We start from the raw sequence: 22,224 nt of genomic DNA on the forward strand, positions 1-22,224 counted from the left end.
GTAAATGGGATTGACTCCTTAAATTCTCTTTCTTCAGTCTCATTGTTAGTGTATAGAAATGCCACTGATTTCTGGGCATTGATTTTGTATCCTGCCACGCTACCAAATTGCTGTATGATTTCTAGCAATCTTGGGGTGGAGGCTTTTGGGTTTTCTATGTAGGGTATCATGTCATTGGCGAAGAGGGAGAGTTTGACTGCTTCTTTGCCAATTTGAATGCCTTTAATGTCTTTTTGTTGTCTGATTGGTGAGGCTAGGACTTCCAGTACTATGTTGAATAGCAGTGGTGAGAGTGGACATCCCTGTCTTGTTCCTGATCTTAGGGGAAAGGCTCCCAGTGCTTCCCCATTGAGAATGATATTTGCTGTGGGCTTTTTGTAGATGGCTTTTAAGATGTTGAAGAATGTTCCTTCTATGCCTACACTCTGAAGAGTTTTGATCAGGAATGGATGCTGTATTTTGTCAAATGCTTTCTCTGCATCTAATGAGAGGATCATATGGTTCTTGGTTTTTCTCTTGCTGATATGATGAATCATGTTGATTGTTTTACGAGTGTTGAACCAACCTTGTGTCCCGGGGATAAATCCTACTTGGTCATGGTGAATAATTTTCTTAATGTATTGTTGGATCCTATTGGCTAGGATCTTGTTGAGAATTTTTGCATCCATGTTCATCAGGGATATTGGTCTATAATTCTCCTTTTTGGTGGGGTCTTTGGTTTTGGAATTAAGGTGATGCTGGCCTCATAGAATGAGTTTGGAAGTATCCCATTTCTTTCTATCTTTCCGAACAGCTTTAGTAAAGAGGTATGGTTTCTTCTTTAAACGTTTGATAGAATTCCCCTGGGAAGCCATCTGGCCCTGGGCTCTTGTGTCTTAGGAGGTTTTTGATGACTACTTCAATTTCCTCCCTGGTTATTGGCCTGATCAGGTTTTCTATTTCTTCCTGTTCCAGTTTTGGTAGTTTGTGGCTTTCCAGGAATGCGTCCATTTCTTCTAGATTGCCTAATTTACTGGCTTATAGCTGTTCATAATATGTTTTTAAAATCATTTGTATTTCCTTGGTGTTGGTAGTGATCTCTCCTTTCTCATTCATGTTTTATTGAGTCTTCTCTCTCTTCTTTTTAATAAGGCTGGCTAATGGTTTATCTATCTTATTAATTCTTTCAAAGAACCAACTCCTGGTTCTGTTTATCTGTTCCACAGTTCTTCTGGTCTCAATTTCGTTGAGTTCTGCTCGAATCTTAATTAACTCTCTTCTTCTGCTGGGCATAGGGTCCATCTGCTGTTTTTTCTCTAGCTCCTTTATGTGCAAGGTTAGCTTTTGTATTTGAGTTCTTTCCAGTTTTTGAATGGATGCTTGTATTGCGATGTATTTCCCCCTCAGGACTGCTTTTGCTGCATCCCAAAGATTTTGAATGGTTGTATCTTCATTCTCATTAGTTTCCATGAATCTTTTTAATTCTTCCTTAATTTCCTGGTTGATCCTTTCATCTTTTAGCAGGATGTTCCTTAACTTCCACGTGTTTGAGGTCCTTCCAAACTTCTTGTTGTGATTTAGGTCTAATTTCAAGGCATTATGGTCTGAGAATATGCAGCAGACGATCCCAACCTTTTGGTATCGGTTCAGACCCGATTTGTGACCCAGTATGTGGTCTATTTTGGAGAAAGTTCCATGTGCACTTGAGAAGAATGTGTATTCAGTTGAGTTTGGATGTAAAGTTCTGTAGATATCTGTAAAATCCATCTGGTCCAGTGTATCATTTAAGGCTCTCGTTTCTTTGGAGATGTTGTGCTTAGAAGACCTATCGAGGGTAGAAAGAGCTAGATTGAAGTCACCAAGTATAAGTGTATTATTATCTAAGTATTTCTTCACTTTGGTTTTTAATTGATTTAAATATTTGGCAGCTCCCACATTCGGGGCATATATATTGAGGATTGTTAAGTCCTCTTGTTGGATAGATCCTGTAAGTATGATAGAGTGTCCCTCTTCATCTCTCACTACAGTCTTCGAGGTAAATTTAGGTTATCTGATATAAGGATGGCTACCCCTGCTTTCTTTTGAGGACCATTTGAATGGTAAATGGTTCTCCAACCTTTTATTTTCAGGTTGCAGGTGTCCTTCTGTCTAAAATGAGTCTCTTGTCGACAGCAAATAGATGGGTTCAGTCTGAAACCTTTTTATCCAGTCTGAAACCCTGCGCCTTTTGATGGGGTCTTTAAGCCTGTTCACGTTCAGAGTTACTATTGAAAGATATGAGTTTAGTGTCACCATGATATCTATTCAGTCCTTGTTTTTGTGGATTGTTCCACTCAACTTCTTAAAGGAGAATTTTAAGAGTCCCCCTTAAAATGTCTTGCAGAGCTGGTTTGGAGGTCACATTCTTTCAGTTCCTGCCTGTCTTGGAAGCTCTTTATCTCTCCTTCCATTTTGAATGAGAGCCTTGCTGGATAAAGTATTCTTGGTTGCATGTTCTTCTCATTTAGGACCCTGAATATATCCTGCCAGCCCTTTCTGGCCTGCCAGGTCTCTGTGGAGAGGTCTGCTGTTACCCTAATACTCCTCCCCATAAAAGTCAGGGATTTCTTGTCTCTTGCTGCTTTAAGGATCTTCTCTTTATCTTTGGAATTTGCAAGCTTCACTATTAAATGTCGAGGTGTTGAACGGTGTTTATTGATTTTAGGGTGGGATCTATTTCCTGGATCTGAATGCCTGTTTCCCTTCCCAGATTAGGAAAGTTTCCAGCTAGGATTTGTTCAAATACATATTCTGGCCCTCTGTCCCTTTCGGCGCCCTCGGGAACCCCAATTAAACATAGGTTTTTCTTCCTCAGGCTGTCGTTTATTTCCCTTAATCTGTCTTCCCTGTCTTTTAATTGTCTCTTTTTTCCTCAGTTTCCCTCTTTGCCATCAACTTGTCTTCTATGTCACTCAATCGTTCTTCCACCTCGTTAACCCTCGTCATTAGGACTTCTAGTTTTGATTGCATCTCATTCAGTTGATTTTTAATTTCTACCTGATTAGATCTAAATTCTGCAGTCATGAAGTCTCTTGAGTCCTTTATGCCTTTTTCTAGAGCCACCAGTAGCTGTATAATAGTGCTTCTGAATTGGCTTTCTGACATTGAATTGTAATCCAGATTTTGTAACTCTGTGGGAGAGAGGGCTGTTTCTGATTCTTTCTTTTGAGGTGAGGTTTTCCTTCTAGTCATTTTGCTCAGTGCAGAGTGGCCAAAAACAAGTTGTATTGGGAAAAGGAGAAGTGAGGAGAGAAAGAAGGAAAGAAAAGAGAAAAGAAAAAGAAAAAAGGAAGAAAAAAAGAAGGAAAAGGGAAAGAAAAAGAAAGGAAAAAAAAAGGTGGGGGAAGCAAACAGAAATCAAAAAGCAAAAAAAAAAAAAAAAAAAAAAACACACGGGGGAGTATCCTCTGATTCTGTATACTTTAAGTCCCTTCACTGCCCCTGGAACTTGTCCGTCCAGCTGGTCTTCTGGGGGAGGGGCCTGTTGTGCTGATTCTCAGGTGTTAGCACTTGGGCGAGCTGCTCTGCCCCTGCCTGGTGCAGGGCTCAGTGGGGGGGTTGTTTACCCCGTGAGGCCCCAGGAGGAACAACCGCAGTGGCGGGGCCAGCTCTGCAGCCCTGGAGTCAGCTCCCGCTCCCAGCTCGGCAGGGCCTGGAGGCTCTGGGGTGGGGCCGCTGATCTGCTCAGCTGGGGGGGGAGCGTCCTCGCTGTCCTGGGCCCTCCCGGCCTCTGCCTGTCCCCGGGGGAGGCCGGATCCTGGGCTGTGTCCCGGCGCCCAGTGCTCCCAGGGCCTGCGCTGTTGGATTCCTGCTCCCGGACGCCCAGCCGCCTCTCTGTGGAGCCGCCGCCCGAGCCCCTCCGAGCTGCTCCCGGAGCCGTGCAGCCCCTTCCGGGCAGAGCCGCTCCCGAGCCCCTCCAAGCTGCTCCGGCCCCGCCGTGCGCGCTGCAGCCCTTAGGGAGCTCGGCGCACTCTCCTGCGCTCGCAGGTGTCTGTTAGTGTCCCCGGGAGCCCGAGGCCATCCCCGCCCTCCTGGGTCCTGCTCTAACTCCCTGCGGGCCCCTTTCCGCCCGGGAAGGTTGGTGCAGCTCCTGCTCCTCCGGGACGGGGCTCTCCTGTCCTGGGGACACTCGCCCCGGCCTCAGACCGGCTCCTCGCGGGGCCCCTCCCCCTCGGAGGCCTTTTGTTTCTTTATTTCTTTTTCCCCGTCTTCCTACCTTGATAGAAGCGCGAACTCTTCTCACTGTAGCATTCCAGCTGGTCTCTCTTTAAATCTCAGGCCGAATTCGTAGATTTTCAGGATGATTTGAAGGTTATCTAGGTAATTTGGTGGGGACAGGTGACTTGGGGACCCTACTCTTCTGCCAACTTTCCCCTCCTCCCAAGGCCCTTTAATATAACGTAAGAGTCTTCATAGATCATGCCGTATACTCAACAACTCATATTCTCAAATCATTGGTGTTTATAAAAGGACATCATAAAATTCACTTTAGGTAAAATCCACAACAGAAAATTCATGTCTCAAGGAAAAAAATTATCTTGTGGCAATTTCTTTTAAGCAGCTTTGAAATCCTGCTCCAAGGAAATCATGACTACATAGTCTTATTACTAATTTTATTTTAGTTGTCTATGGGTATAGTATAATAATTTTATTACATATATTGTATGTATAATATATAATATACATACATTTTAATTGTATAATTATTAATTCTAATTATATATAATTATGGGTTATAATTAAGATCAAATTAAATTTTTCATTAGGAAATTATTGTTTAAATGCATAATTGCATTTTTAATGTTGATTTATAGAAACTATAGGTATCTCCTCTATACATTTAATATTGAAATATTTTACATCGATGGTAGGTTTAGCATTAAATGGAAATGAAGCTAAGCAGCTGTTGCTAAGATTAGCAGTCACCAGTTCCTAATGTTTTCGTAGCTATAGATGCTTCTATGTGTATGCTGATATATATTCATACATATTATGTCATACAATTTCAGAGGTTATTTTGGGGGGCGGGAGCAGAACACATTAGTTAAAATGAATCCAAACACATGGATACTTCTTTTTGATACTTTATTTTTTAATAAAATTGACAATCATTGAAGATATATGACATGCAAACCACAGTATTTTCTATTAAAAATACAAATATGAATAAAATATGGTCCCTGAGCTCTAGGGTATCAAAATTAGGGGAATAATCAATGTATGTAACTAACCATATCTCATAGTTAATAGGCCGGTGACAGTGATGGCGGCAAAAATAATTAGTTCTTTCTTTGACATTTGGAATGGCTATCCACAAAAAGGCAGGTCATGAAAATGAGTATCATTTCACTCACCTGAAATAGACAGAAGAGAAATGTGAAAGACCATGAGTCAAGCAGATATACAAATAAATAGGGACTCTGCTTTATTTATGTTTGCATCATTATGGAATAATACAGTTTGGGGCACAAAGCCAATATTAAAAAAAGTACAACGTATTAAGGTTATAGGCTCACTAAGACAGAAATAGAAGAAAAAGTTGGTAGAATGAATGTTGAAATGACATAAGACTTAAGAAATAAATTAGGGAAAGGTTTTAATTGTCAGTAAACTCTATTAAAATATACAGAGTCTTTCCAGTAGGCAATATGAAGTTCTGGAAAGTATTAAACTGTGATTTACTATGTTTTAATCTATGAAATATTTAGGTAAAGAAAGAGACAACATGACTTGCCTATTACAAAACCAAGGACATGATGTGTAAAGGAGGCTGTTAGTACTTCCAGTATGAGATTAGGACAGAATAGATGAGAGGAAGGTGGAGAAAGTAGGGTCAAAACATATTTTGAGAGAAAATCAACAGTAGATTTTTGTCCAAAGCATTGAGTTCATTTATTTAACAAACATTTTATCAATCTTTATAATATGCAGGAAAATGCAATCCACAGTGGATATATGACTCAACCACTATCCTTAAGGAGCTAAAAATCTATTAAAAATTTATGAGGCAGAAATCTCAAATTATATTCTAAAGTGACTTCAGTCAGCTATATTCTAATCTAGGTGTTTCCATTTTGAGGTCTTTTAGAATGCAGCTATTTCTTTTTATTATATTTCCTTTATGAACCTGATCTTTAAATTGTATCTGTAATCCTTCAAAAATGCAGAAGCATAATAATAAATACTGCCTTATCCTTTTAGCATATAAAGTAACATATAGTAAAATGCCATGCACATCCACAAAGTAATGGAAAATACATAATCAGTCCAATTGTGCAAAGGAAGCAAATCAGGTAATGATTTTTGAGAGTTTTTCTTCTTTATGCACATTTTAGTGAATGCTCTTGTTATTTTTAAACACCATGTAGGAATGTTACCACTTACATGCAAGAGGTTAGAACATTTGAAAAGTGTTTGTGAGTGTGTATATATACACACTCACAAACACGTGTGTGTATATATATATACATGTGGTTCATATATGTATATAATTTCTTGTGTAGAATATGTCCTTTTACACATTCAACCAAAATATAAGATGCTAGTTTTCTTTCCTCAGCAACATTTTAGTAAATTCAAGTAAATGTGAATTTACACATATGAAAACTATAGAATTTCTAGTTTTTTGATAATCTATAGTCAGATAATTATGTAAACCACAGCTTTGTATAATGAATAATATACTGAAACTTCTACCATTTGAACAAATGATTATTATTTTTTGGTTCTAGTATAGGCTTATTCTAAGTCTTTCTAAGGTCCTGTTGCTTGATGGGTGAGGAAAATACATTAAAATCTGATTTTATGGAAATTTGATTTTTATATTTCTGTTGTATTTCAATTATATATATATAAAACATCAAAATAGTGAACTTCTTTATATTCTCTTCTACACAAAACTGTCAGTAATTTTTGTCTTTCTTTCTAAGGATTTGCATTATAATGATTCTATAAATCTTTCTTAACTCCTGCAAGGATGGCTGATCTTTAGAATGCCATTGAAAATGAACTTGTGGGACAGGTAATTCCTATGTGGCAAACCTATTTGCACACTGCCATCAGCATGCAATGACAAGATATAAAAACTGTCAGAGCAATTCATGTGAAGAACATCACACCAAATAACATCATAGAGGACCTGTGTAACCAATAACACATTTTTCCTGATCTCTTTAATGCTACACATATAATAAATTATTCACCTGATTGTATACTATAAAATATATATTTTATTCAATGTGTTTCTCTAAACAGCACATACACACACACACACACACACACACACACACACACACACACCCCACAAAGTTTCCAGTGCATTAAGTTCTAGTGAGAAGAAATATGAGACACAGGCAGAGCCATAGACTCCCTGATACAGGCAAATCGTTTTAACCCATGGCACCACTGTAGTAGTTGTAGCCAGCAATTCCACAGACACTTAAATCTAAATTAGTTAATGGTCCTTGTCAGCATCCTGCAGTTCTAAGGATGCCGCAAAGTATTTTCTTTCTTCCAGTCACAGAGAGCCTTGACTGGAATGAAGGATATTGAGGAAGTAGGGCATGTGTCATCGATGAAATATATTGGATCTCTAATGTACATCTCCTAGAAACCATTATTAATCCCAAGTTCCTCAGCCTGAAAATCTAGTAGCTGCCAAAAGGAAATAGTGGTAGTGGCCATTAGAGTAACCCAGGCTTAAAAGTAAATGTCTTCCAGGCATGGACAATTGATAGCTATAGCTCAAACTGAAAGGTCTACTTACTATAGGCCTATTTTGAAACAAAACTAAATTTCAAAAAATGCAATGATTTTATTACATTGCAAAGTCTAGTTACATGTGTTGATCTATTGAAAAGGAAATATTTATCTGCTGTCTAATCCTGAGGAAGTTACCAAACATTTTTGGCCCCAGTTTCCTCTTCTCTAAAGTGAGGATTTAATGCATTACCTATAAATTGTTATGAGTAAATAGTTTATGTATTTTTAAAGCCCATGGTGCCTGGCACATAATGGGTATACAGAAGTGCATGGCAAATGGAGTAAAGATAGAGTTGGAAAAGCTGACCAGAAAATTCAGTTCAAGTATCTATTTAACTTCTGCCATGAGGCAGATGTAGCCCTCTCATTTAAGGCTCAAGATTCTTAGACAAATTGCTTAATCTTGGTAAACCTCATCTATTAAATGGAAATACTACTTGTCTCATAGTGATAACCCTGAGAATTAAAGGTGCAAGTACCTGTTACGTAGTAGATTGAACAAAATGGATATTCAGCATGGAAGAGGTAATATTATTTTAGCTTCTATTGTTACTAATTAGTGCTGGGCTTATCTCTAGTTTTTTTTTTTTTTTCCCTTGTCATCCTTGTGACCTATGTTGAACCTGATGCAAGCTTCCATCAACACTTTAATAGCAAAAGTCTTCCCAAGCAGTGCTTATGCAGCACAGGCCTCATGGAAAGGAAACTGTTAAAAAGAAAAAAAACCTCAGGATACATTTCCAGAGGCATGTCTGAAAGTATAACACAGAAAGCTACTTAGAGTCAATGACTTTTGAAAAATGAAGAAGACTTACTCTGGTTGAATTCAACTTAGAAGTTGTTCTTTTTCCATCAAAAGCAGGAGCCAAAGATTTATAGAATGAGTAAGATGCAGATCCATACAGCACAGAGGTATGGTTAATGATGTCTCTACAGTTGAGCTTGAAGAGTAAGCAGTTACAAACCGAGGGAATGAAGTTAGTATCCAAGCACCACCATAAGAAAATGACCATCTTGATTCAGATTAATTTGCTGTGAAGAAAGGGATCAGATGACAACAGAGAACATGGGTGAAAAATAAGATATTCTATACAGGATTAGGTAAAAACATTGATCTTAATCACATATAGCCAAAGAGTACCAATTTCTTTATTTAAAGAACTGCATGCTAACACGATAGTTATGCTGAATATTATGTGGCATTATTTGAGTGACAGTGTGTATACCATGTACATATATATCGTGTGCATGTGAATTGCACAAAACTAATATAGAGAATATAGAGGCAAGCAAAGAATATGTTTGAAGGGTTAATGAGGAAAATAAAAAAATTAAAGAAATTGAAGGATCATGTCAAGGACATCATGGATAAAAGACAAATGGAAGAAAATATGACAATTACAGGAGAGTTAACTAAATTTCCTGTTGCCCCTTCAGTGGACTACAAGATAGAAGCTTGAAAATAAGCATAATTAAAAACCTAGATGAATATAAGTGAGACCACAGATCCACAAACAGCCACAATAGCATTGTTGAGATAATCTTAGGTTACCAATAAATTGAAAGCCGCATAATTTCAAATACCATAGTGTAAAAATCCAAGAACCTTATTGTAGTAAAGAAAGGCGAGAGCTCTAGAATACATTGAAACTGAATTCAAAACAGGACAATCCATTCTAGTTGTTTTATTTTTTTTACCTTGAGCATTTTAACCCTATAATCCTTATCAATTTGTTTAAGAAATTATATATTCAATGTGTGTCAAGATACATGATGAAGATGTAAAAGCCACATTTCCTATTTTTAGGGAAATCTAGTGAGGTAAGGGAACAGTGAGCAGATACTTTAGTATACTAAAGTATTATAAATGCTAGAGGGGGCTTTAATCAAGGCATAGGTTTAAGGGATTAAATGTGATTAGGTATTTAGGTTAAGTAAATGTGGTTAAATGTGGTTAGATGTGGTTAGGTATTTAGGTTAAGTAAAATCTTAGCTAGACTAAGAAAGCTGAAATTAACTAGGTGCCAAATGTCAGAAGATTATTGTTTGAAGATGAAGCCATCTGTTTAAAAGGTATAGAAGTATATGTAGAAGATGGCACTTTAAAAATTGCAAATAGGTCCATATGAATAGAGTGCAAGGATGGATGAGTTAAAACAGAGCAAAAGCATGTCATGATAGGTAATTTGGAACGAATATCAAATCCTGTAGGAAGCCACTGATGGATTATGAACAAGGAGTGAGTTTTAGAAAATCTGTTGGATGATGTAGTAAATGTGTTTGATGCTGTGCCCAGATAGCTTTTTCTAAGCAGTTGAACCTATTCCTTCTCAGAACTGTTGCTGCTGCTGTGTTAGCTGCCCATGGCTCAGAGTTGCTCCTTTTTAAAAAGTGTCCTCAACCATGGTGACCTGACATACTCAGAATGTTATGCTCCCCCTGCCCAAAGGAGTCCATAGGCAAAACGACTAACACAGAGATATACAAGGTTGTACAATGGGAGCACTAGCCCTGTGGAATAGTTCATTCTCCAGCACAACTTGAGGATTGAAGGTGGGCTTAAGCAGAGACCACATCTTGGTTTAGCTCTTCTTTTCTGGTTTATTTAGAATCCATCATTTCTCTTCTCTGGATAGCATCCCCTCAGTGAGCTATTTGCACATGAATTTCCAAGAAAGAATTAGCTTTTAGAGAAACCAACCCAAATAAGTCATTTTATGTATAAGATGGGCCAGAATGGAAAACAAAACAAAAACTTACAGAAAAGAGTTAATTCTAAAATCCAAGTATGTATGGAGTTCTTATAAAGATGAGAAATAATGAGGACCAGAATAAAGGAATAGAACTTAAACTAGAATAGATGGGTATAATTGCCAAGATTGTTGAAGACTGAATTGACAGGACTAAGAGATATGGGCTAAGGAAGAAAAAAAAATATAGAATAGGTGTCTGCATTGGGGGCAGGAAATGAGATCAAGGATGAAATAGAAAAAATAGAAATAGAAAAATATAAAATCAAACAAGAAGTTCCTGTACTAACAAATAATAATGGGCTATGAAGTATATGATTAACGCTGCTTTCAATTTTCATACCATTGAAGTTGGAAAAAGAGTATAAGAAAACAAAGGAAATGGAGGAAATTTGATAGAGGAAGAGGTTATACATTAAGTTTTGGATGCATTCAGTAGAATGTTGAAAATTCTACACTGGACTTGAGAAAACTGACAGCAATATATTAATCTACAATGAGAAGGTACTTACCCACACTTGGGGAGAAATTATTCTACTCTATATGCAAAAACACGAGGTTCTGCCCCTAACACATATACCCAATAAATTTCAATTTCCCCTTTTCATTCCAATGCCCTATTCCTGTGATTGAATCTGATTGTATATTGACAAATAGAAAATTCTGTTACCAGTTTGCACAATTTGCCTTATTCCCTAGTATCAGTGTTCTTGAACTTGCTGTTTCCTACTGCTCAACTTTTCCTTTTGGGTCAGGTATCTACTTCTAAACTAAGGACTCTATTAGCCTCAGGCCTTCTGTTTTACTATTACCTGATCCTTTCAGCGAATTCATTACAGGTTTTCTTTGTATCCTATCAATGATCAATAAACAATTTGCCTTAACTGCCAAATATAATCACTTTGTCAATCAGTGTATTCTATGTTAAGCTTAAAATCCTAAATTCTTTGTGTGACTAGGGTTAGGTGGGAGAAAAACTTGCCATTCTCCATGAAATTCCCTAGACTGTAGTCACTAGAATTTTATATCCTAGTTAGAGATACAAGGTAAAATATAATAGATATTTGAATTGTTTTTAGTCCCTTAATATAAAGAAGAGGAAACCAGGGCCTGATGAATAAATGGTATATATAAAGTACACATGTTAACTCAAAAAAAAAGTAGACTTATTATTATATTTGGATTGCTATAGCTTCCTGTTTGGCTATTTGGATGTCATATAAATGAATCATGGACACAACTTCATATAGGGAAGATCCAATTCCAATAGCAGCCTTATAGGCCAAAAAGGCTTGTGGACTGTACAGAAACAGTACGTTGAAGAAAGATATCAAACACATGAGCCAGAAAGAGACTTCGCAATAAGCACATGGTAGCCAAGTCTAGTTTAAGAGGTCCTTGGAAACCAGAACATGATACCATGATGTTTCTTTTAATCTAGAACAGATGTTATGCATATCTCTCTCAAGTCAGATCATTAAAGGCAGATATGGAAACTAGAACCTGAGTGGACCGAGAAGAGATTGAGATTGAGATGCTGACTCATAGTCTATCCTTCTGCTCATAAGTATGCTCATAAAGCCTTGCACATCCTCCATGTATACACACACACACTACATAGGACTCATCTGGAAGAGATAGCTATCTAACAAAATTTGCTATGTCCATGTAATTTATATCTTTCACAGTATTTTAAAAGGGTTAAACAAAATTTTTGTATTATTTTTTGCCTATGACTAATACTAAGAAATAGATTTATGCCATTACACAACCTGAGTGTGCAGATTTTCACATACAAATAAAACTGAAATAAAAATTATATTACTTATCCTATTTCTATTTTATTTTCCATTCTTTCTTTTTTCTCCTTTTTCAATATTCCTCTTTTTCTTTGCCTTCTTTCTCCCTTTATTTCACCATTTGTTCTTTCTTTTATTCTTTTATTCATTTTTTTTCTCTTTCAACTGAACCAACTAAATTAATTTCATGACAAATAAAATTATTTCATGACCCTCATGAAAAAAAACACTGTTCTGGGGACCTGACTAGATATAAAGTAGCATTTTTTTACTCAATAAGCAAGCAAATTGAGAAAAATATGGAATTGCTAGGAATCAAAAGGGAATTTATTAAAGTAGTTTTGGGATAAAGACCTAGTTCCCACTTTGTTGGGGGAATATGATAGCTGAAGCTAGAGTAGAGAGTTGTACAGACAAGAAGATTTACAATAAAAGAGAATAATTAAAAATATAGAATTGATATATTTTCATTTCACCCTTAATTAATGCTCCTTTTCACTCTTCCACTATTAAGGCTAAATCATAAATTTTATCACCCCTAGCTGAAGGACATAGGATTGTGATGTGCTTAATAAGATAATAGACTTGAAAAATCTATCTTTAAGCCAAGAAAATTGTCTTTTAATTTACTTCATGCTTCATTAGTAAATCTTGAAACAGAGTTGTGGAAATAAGTCATAAACTTTACTATAAAGAAGATAATGTGTCTGAGATTCAGGATTAGCCATGGACCTTGAGTGGTAAGGAAGAAAGATGTCAGATAACACCTAATTTTCTTATATGTATGATTTATGATCCAAGAAAAATGTTCAAATCTTTCCTTTATGTGTCTTGGTACTCAGAAAGGAGGTTTTTATTCTTAGTGGTTCTATACACCATGCAGTGAATTTAAGAAAGTATAGTTAACATAGCAGAGATAAAAAGGTGATGAAGTTTTTATAAGAAAGCATTAAGGATGGAGTAGCATAATCCTTAAATTGTATGTATTCTAGGTAATTCAGAACTAAGTTTAGGTCCAGAAAGCCTACTATTTAAATTTTTATGAGAGTGGATATCCAGAACAAACAGCATGGATGAAGAACATTATAATGTTCCTATTAGAATTGAAGAAAGTCTGTGTCTTCAAAGGAGCAGCCAATAAACTCTACCAAGCTCAAGGAGATCAATTAACAGCAGTCCCATAAACCAACTGTGAATGCCAAAGAATGTCCTGAGAAGACCACTCACCTCTCAAAGATAATCAAACCTATAACCAAGAACCAGGATGAAGCTTTAGAGTTCCCCTGTCTCTTACTTACATTTAAAGATCATAAAAATCCTTTCTACATTCCCTTAGAGAAGAGCAGAAATAATTAATTTCTGAAGATTAAAGATTATGCAAGCTACAATTTCAGTTTATTAGAGGTGACAAAATTATATATGGTCAGGACTAAATTCTTCCTGAACCCAAACATAAGGTTCATAAATTTCTGGTCAATTTAATCAAGACAAAAGACCAGCAATTTCTCTATACATACAAGTTGTAGTATAATTAATTTTGAGACTTCACACATATCGGAGAGTTAACTTTTGTGGATCATGTATAATACTCAAGCCCATATACTGAAATAAAGTTAATATTCCAGAGAAAGCATTTAAATCTATTGTCATTTTCAATTAATCCTTTTGTTAATAAAGCATAATACCACAGATGTATAAATTCTCCATTTAGTATGTTTTTCTCCCAAATAAAAGGGATTACCTTCAAGACTGCTCAAATGGCTAATCCACTTATGCTGGGTTTTGCTGCTAATCTCTTGCTTATTTTTTTGCATGTTCTATAAGAATGCTAATACATAGAATTATACTGATGGAAAAGGATTCTTAGGTCATAGAGTGATTTCCTTTGCCTTCAGTCAAAACTGAAAACATATTCTAAAACATAGTTATTGTCAATATTAATATATATCTCAAAGCTTACAATATTAATTATGCCACTGACTACACTGAATTTAAATGTAAGAATATTTGGAAAATGAGACCACCTCTTTATCAATAGCCCCTTTATACCTTTCCACATTTTTTACCAATTCATTGAAATAAGAAATTTTTAATTTATTATTAAACTTTTAGTATTTTTCTGTTTTTTTAACATGACATTGTAGCCAAAATATAAACTACAAATACACATTTTATTCTTCATATTGAGTCATATGGGATAAATTCATGACTTGTAACACTGATCTAGAATAAAAAGCTTGTATGTCCACATGTGCAGACATACCCCTGAGAATCCAGAGACAGATTTCAAAAGTTCACATCTAAATGAGTTGTGAGATTGGGATTGTATTATTAGATCATGTGGCAAAGAGAGGTAGTACTGAGGAGGTCACCATTTGAGTAGTGAATAGATGTTCATGAAGGAACAAACAGCAGATATTTGTGGCATTCTAGGCCAGAGAAAAATCAAATGGCAAAGTTCTGAAATGGGAGTGTAACTTTTGTGTTTGAAGACTGGCAGAGATGTTATGTTGCTGGTTCGGAATGATGATTAGATGAGTGAGAGCAGAAGTAACTAACTAATAACCATATTGTACCATCCTTGGCTTTTACTCTGAGTGAGATGGAAAACACTGGAGGATTTTGAACAAAGTAACTTTTGTTTTATCATGATCAATGTGACTATTTTATTAAGAAAAGATTGAACTTCAGAAGGCAGGATACCAGTGGATGCCATTGCAGTTCCCAAATCATTGAAGAGTCTTGGAAAGTTAGAGTATTCGTTCTATATTTTCCTGATTTTCCTTTTTAAATTGTTTTAAACTTATGATGTATTTATTTATTAAATTACATTTTTAAATGATCATATGTATTTCGTCATGCACATAATTCTGAGTTGAATGAACATGGTCACTGACCTCAGTGATGTTGGAGATTAGAAGAAATACTTTAACAAATATATTCATATTACATAATAATTGAGAAATTATATGTTCAGAAGATCCTCTTTGCTCAAATAACTTGAATTAAAATGAGCAGGGGGCTGTCAAGATAATGATAGAGGCAAAAAAAAGAGAAAATGTCAAAAGACTGTGAAGACACAGAGAGGGAAAAAGATCATGGTATATTCCAGAAATTTAATGAAATCAAAGTGATTGTGAGCACAGGGTATAATGACTAGAAGGCTGGAGATGAAGACAGGTATCAGACAGTAAAGGACCTTTAGATTATTTTGTTAATTTTCTATTTTATCATAAAAGAAATGAGACTTATTGAAAGAGTTTGGTAAAGAAGTTATCTTATTTCATTTATTTTTAAAATTAATTACTCTCAGAGCACTCTGTGGAATTGAATGGGGATACAGAAACAAGATTTGACAAAAGGAAATGAATAAAAGAATCATTGCAGAGATCTGACAGTACTCGATTTCAAGATCTATTATAAAGCTATAGTAATCAGGACAGTGTGCTATTGATGAAGAGTAGACAAATAGATCACTGGAATAGAATAGAGCCCAAAAAAAGACCATATTAAAAAAAAAAGGCAACTGATCTTTGACAAAGGAGCAATGTCAAAACAATGGATAAGAAGAAAAGATTATTTCACTCCTGAAAAGACTACATTATTGTATGATTCCAACTATATGACATTTGGAACAGGCAAAGCTATGGATACAGTAAACTATGAAACAGTAAAACAAAACAAAACAGCTCTTCATCTATTTTCTTTCTTAAATTCCACATATGAGTGAAATCATATGATACTTGTCTTTCTCTGACTACTTTTGCTTAGCATAATACACTCTAGCTCCATCCATGCCTCTGCAAATGGCAAGATTTCATTCCTTTTGATGGCTGAGTAATATTCCATTATATATTTACATATGAATTAATAAGAGGGCATGTGTGTGTGTGTGTGTGTGTGTGTGTGTGTATCAGTCAATGGATATTGGGCTCTTTCCATATTTTAGCTTTGGTTGATAGTGCTGCTATAGACATCAGGGTGCATATGCCCTTTTGTTTTGTTTTGTTTTAAGATTTATTTATTTATGATAGAGAGACAGAGAGAGGCAGAGACACAGGCAAAGGGAGAAGCAGGCTCCATGCCGGGAGCCTGACCCGGGACTCAATCCCGGGACTCCAGGATCGGGCCCTGGGCCAAAGGCAGGCACTAAACCGCTGTGCCACCCAGGGATCCCCGCATATGCCCTTTTGAATCAGTATATTTGTATCCTTGAGTAAATATCTAGTGATGCAATAGCTGAGTCAAAGGGTAGCTCTATTTTTAACTTTGTAGGCAACTTCCATAGTATTTTCCAGATTGGCTCCTCCAGTTTACTCCTACCAACAGTGTAAGAGGGTTCCTTTCTTCACATTCTTACTAAAATATAGATTTAGTCCATATCCATTCTAAAAACCATCTAGTTTTTGTTTGTCTCAGAGAAACATACTGCATTGACATACTGTATTTAAAAGTTGTAGAAAGCAAATTCCAAGAATAGCAAGGGGTTCCTGAAGAAGATGTGAGAGAATGTACCTAAGCAAAAATAGGTAATGATTATGAAAATATAGTTACTAAGATAATATGTTACTCATATAATAATAGGCAAATAGTACCATAAAATAGAGGCCTCTCTGTGCCTCTCATGAATAAATAAATAAAATCTTAAAAAAAACAAAGATAGGAATATTGATGACAAGTATTTGAAATATGTTTAATTTTATTAGTCACCTAGAACACATAAATTAAACTGTAATTTTATACCTATTTATGAACACATACCAGTTCACAAAATCTAAAAGTATGATAATACCACAAGTGGTTAAGGAACTGGAAGAACAATGCATTTATACAAGTCTGGTGATGGGAATTTTTAAAACTATTCTTCTATTTTCTAATAACATTGAGAACAAACATACCCTAAAATCGAGAAATCCTACTACTCCATATATACGCTAGTAGGTGTTTGGCAGAAATGCACCTGGCAACCAAAAATATTGTTCATAGTAGCATTATTTGTGACAGTAAAATATTACAAATAGCTCAAATATCCATGAGCATTTGAATGCATTAATTTGTTTTGTGTATTTTTGCAATATAATATTATAAAACAATGAACATGGATGAGTTGTATATATAGTTAAAAAATAAATACTTCAGTGAAAAACATGAGTCACAGATGAATCTATTTAGCCTGAATCTATACGTTCATAAAGTTTGAAACAAAAATAAATAAATATATTTTTTCGGCATGCAAAATTTTGTGGTAAAACTATAAAAAGTAAACAATGACAAATGGAACTCTATTTTAATAGTAATTTTTGAAATGTAATTTACATATCATACACTTCCTTAATTTAGTGTATAGTTTATGAGTTTATTAAATTTACACAATTGTGCAATCATTACCACAAACCAGTTTTATTTTATTTTATTTTTTAAAATTTTTATTTATTTATGATAGTCACAGAGAGAGAGAGAGAGGCAGAGACATAGGCAGAGGGAGAAGCAGTCTCTATGCCCCAGGAGCCCGACGTGGGATTCGATCCCGGGTCTCCAGGATCGCGCCCTGGGCCAAAGGCAGGTGCCAAACCGCTGCGCCACCCAGGGATCCCTGTCTCTGGCTACTTTGGCTCAAAATTATACTTGTAAGATCCATCAATATTTTTGCAAGTACTGGCGACTCATTTATTTTTATTGTTTTTACAGCATTACATTGCTTAAATAGATTATAATTATTTATCCATTCCAAACTTGATGAATATTTGTGTAGTTTCCAGAGTTGTTTTCTCACAAGTACCATGTATATTGAAAATTTTATTGTGTGTCCATATCTTTGCCAACATTAGCATTTTGCTTTATGGTTTAATTTTGTCATCAAATTCAATCTTCATTCCTATGATCACTAAGGAATTAGAGCACCTTTACACATATAAATAGGGCATTGTCCATTTGGATGTCCCATTTTGTGAGGTATCTGTTCAAATTTTTTCCTCTTTTTCTACTAATACATGTAATTTTTTTTCTTAACTTATATGGGTTCTTCAGAAATTCTTCACACAAGATCTTTCCCTCTAAATTATGTCCTTAAAAGTGTCTTTTGATGAATAGAAGTTAATTTGAATATAGTTCACTTTATTTTTCCTTTAAGCTTAACCCTTTTGTTTCCTATTTGAAAAAAACTTATTCAAAACTGATTATTATATCATGTAAAAGCCTTATTATTTATTATTTTGCCTTTTCACAATTAGATCTACAGTCCATGTAGAATCTATTTTCTTTGCACATTGTGATTTAGAGGTCAAAATATGTGTGTGTGTGTGTGTGTGTGTGTGTGTGTGAATGCGTGTGTATATTTTTGCATGACTAACCAAATGGCACAGTTCCATTTATTGAAAATACTATTCACAACCTTTTTAAATGGTATTGTTATTATTTTCATACTACAGGCTCTCTTAGATCAATTTCTGTAGTCTCTCTAATTCCATTGGTAGGATTATATTCCCTTGTATCAATGCTACCCGATCCTGTTTTTATTCCCATACCTTTATTGTCAGTCTTGATGTCTGGTACTATTGTATATAGGAGATTTGACCAAAGTATTCAACATATTTGATCAAGTGGGCATTTAGTCATCCCCACTTCCAGGTGTTAAAGAAGTTTTAGTTAATTTAAGTACACGAGGGGAATTATTTTTTAAGTCACCAAGTAATAGTCTAAAGACAAATAATTTACCAGGAATTACAACAGACTGTATCATACAAAATATTTCTCTGAACGCAATTCAATAAACTTTTAAAATAATAACAAAAAAGAAAACCAGATTTTATTTTGGAGACTTCCAACCACAAGATTAAATAATTTATGACATAAAACATCTTAAGGGGAATAGTAAAATGTGTGGAACTGAATAATAAAGAAAATAACAAATGCCAAAATGTGTAGCATGCATCTAATGCAGTAGTGGTACTTAGAGATAAATATAAATATTACATAAAAAAAGATGAATTTAATTTAAATAAGCTAGGCACTCATAAGAAAGAAAGACAAAAAAAAAGAAAAAGAAAGAAAAACAAAAACAAAAAAACAGTAAACCCAAAGTTAAAGGAAAAACAAAATAAAGCCAAAAGCAGCTACAACTCTGTGAAAAACCAAGAATCATTGGGCATGATAAAAGCAAGTAGAAAGATTTTTGATTCAAGCAATCTTCACAAATTCCTAAGCAATGTGTATTATTAGCCCTACTTCATAGAAAAAAAAAGCTGGGCCTTGGAAAGTGTGTTAAAACCAGTTAATTCAAATAGTAGGTGTAGGAAATGGAGTAAAAACCCAGTTCTAGATCAAAAGCTGCAATATGTACTTGTTTGAAGAGAATATTTAGGGATGCCTGAATCACTCAGTGGTTGAGTGTCTCCCTTTGGCTCAGGGCATGATCCTGGGGGCCTGGGGTTCCTGGGATCCAATCCAGCATTGGGCTCCACCTAGAAGTCTGCTTCTCCTCTTGCCTATATCTTTGCTTCTCTCCCTGTGTCTCTCATGAATAAATAACAATAAAATCTTCAAAATAAAAGAGAATATTTAACTGGACATCCTCATGTTTATCATTATTTTCAAACAAGCAGACATCACCAATATTTAACAAGCCTAGTTTTAGGAAGGTAAGAATTAGAAAAGACAATACCACAATTCCTAAGAGTAAAAGTTATCAGTAATGATGATTTTCTTTTGGGAAAATTCATCCTCCAGCAAAACAGCAGTTGGATAAATCAGAACAGTGCATATAGAAGCAGACATGCTTCTGGAAGAATATATATGAAATTATCTTCCTGATTAGAGTTTTATGGACATAAATCTTCTGATATGAGTGATGATATTTAACCTATTGTATAAGCATTAATCATTAATTTCAAATAGAACACTATTACTTAAAAAAATACTCAAAATATTGTGTAAATGCCCTTTTGCAAAGACAGGGCAAACTTGCAAACGTTTTACTAAAATGTTACACTGAAATTGAATGCCTACCGCTTATATATCTGCAGTAGTCAAGACATGAATCTTAGCAGGTATGAACAAACAGAAGAAATCAGTTATTTGTGTATTTGGAGGGACTGAAACAGAAATTCAAACAAAACAGTACTTTGTAGGTTGATTAGGTTATGCTCAGTTTTTTTTTTTTTTTTTTTGGTAGAAGTTGGATGGTGTGTAGGTCTGAATTTAACCATAAATCACTGAAATGTAAACACCCTAAGTAATACTAGGGAAAAATAAGTTTGCTTCTTCTTCTCTCTCATACACACACAGTCACACTTTGGAAACTTAAATATTTCAAAGAACTTAATGAGCCCATTTAAGTATTCTCTAAAATGTAATCAGATAAAAGTAAGCCATATATTAACAGACATGAATTTAAATTCTAGATCTATTTTCCAAAATGAAATAAAGTTTCATTCATTCTGCCTTAAAGATTTGTCCTTAAACTAAATGAAGAATTGTCACATTAGAAGTGAATTCTAAATTTTTTTGTTCAAATATCATGCCTAGAAATTCAAAGTATTTAGAAGGTCTCAATAAAAAATATGAACTAAGGTTAGAGCTGGAGAATTATTTACAGCTTCTCTTAAAATTATCCTCATAGAGATTCTTCTTCTCTTTATATTCACTTTTATTTTGATTTTGGTTTTCTAGCCTAGGCTATTAATGTATATTTGTCAGAGACTTGTCTAAATGTTCCCTTCAAAATTTTATGATGAGGAATTCAAATTAGAAATGTAAAATTATAATTCTAATATATATTAGGTTTTGGCATAGCATAATATCATTGAAAATTCTGGTCACTAAGAAGCTACAAAAATAGGACTACCCACCATCCCTGTTCTGGTACAAATTTCTAACAAATTCTTAGATAATATTACTATTGCTGGTCCAAGGAACATATACTTAAAAGCACCAGTTTAATAAGATGTTAGTGGAAAGGCTGAAATTTTAAGAGCCAGTGACTGGTTTGCAAATCTCTCTCTCCCTCTCCTCTCTCTCTTTTTCCCATCCACCATGGAAAACTGCAACTTCCACATACTGGCCTCTCTGTTAGTTAGCCTGGATCTCAGATGGAGGAGACATGGAAGGAGAGCCTGGGTGATAAAATACACATAGCATATATTTAATAAGAATGAGAATTCAATTTTGTTGCTTCAAGTAACTAAGAATTAGAAGTTGTTGGTTTTCTTAGCATGCATAACCTAACCCAAACTCACTGAAAATTATGCTTTGCAATGTTTTTAAACATCAACATTTTAAAAAAATAACTGACTATAAGCAGTAGAAAATAATTTCTATATCTCTTTCTTTTTCTTAATTGTCTCAGAATTAAATTTGAACTCATTTCTTTAAATTAACTAAATTAAACTACTTTCTACCTTCATTTCAAAGTATATAGGAAACAACTAAGTAGGTAATTATGTATATTAAAATGAACTACACATTTTTACATATAAAATTTGATAAAAATTGACTTTAGTATTATTATTTGGTAAAAATATGATTTGGGGGGATCCCTGGGTGGCTCAGTGGGTTTAGCACCTGCCTTTGGCCCGGGGTGTGATCCTGAAGACCTGGGATTGAGTCCCAAATCAGGCTCCCTGCATGGAGCCTGCTTCTCCCACTGCCTGTGTCTCTCTGCCTCTCTTTCTTTCTGTGTCTCTCATGAATAAATAAATAAAATCTTTAAAAAAATATATGATTTGGGATTTGAAGAAATTTGTTGACCAGTTATTTGAATGAGCTAGGATAATAATTGCCTAACAGGAAAAATAATGCAGAGCAAAACTATAGTATATCAATTACAAGACTTGGAGAATCTAGGAAACAAATGATTAATATTGTATTTTCAAATAAGGAATTTCAATTGATGAGTAAAT

Source organism: Nyctereutes procyonoides, unplaced genomic scaffold, assembly GCF_905146905.1.
Source record: "Nyctereutes procyonoides isolate TBG_1078 unplaced genomic scaffold, NYPRO_anot_genome, whole genome shotgun sequence".
Classification (NCBI taxonomy): domain Eukaryota; kingdom Metazoa; phylum Chordata; class Mammalia; order Carnivora; family Canidae; genus Nyctereutes; species Nyctereutes procyonoides.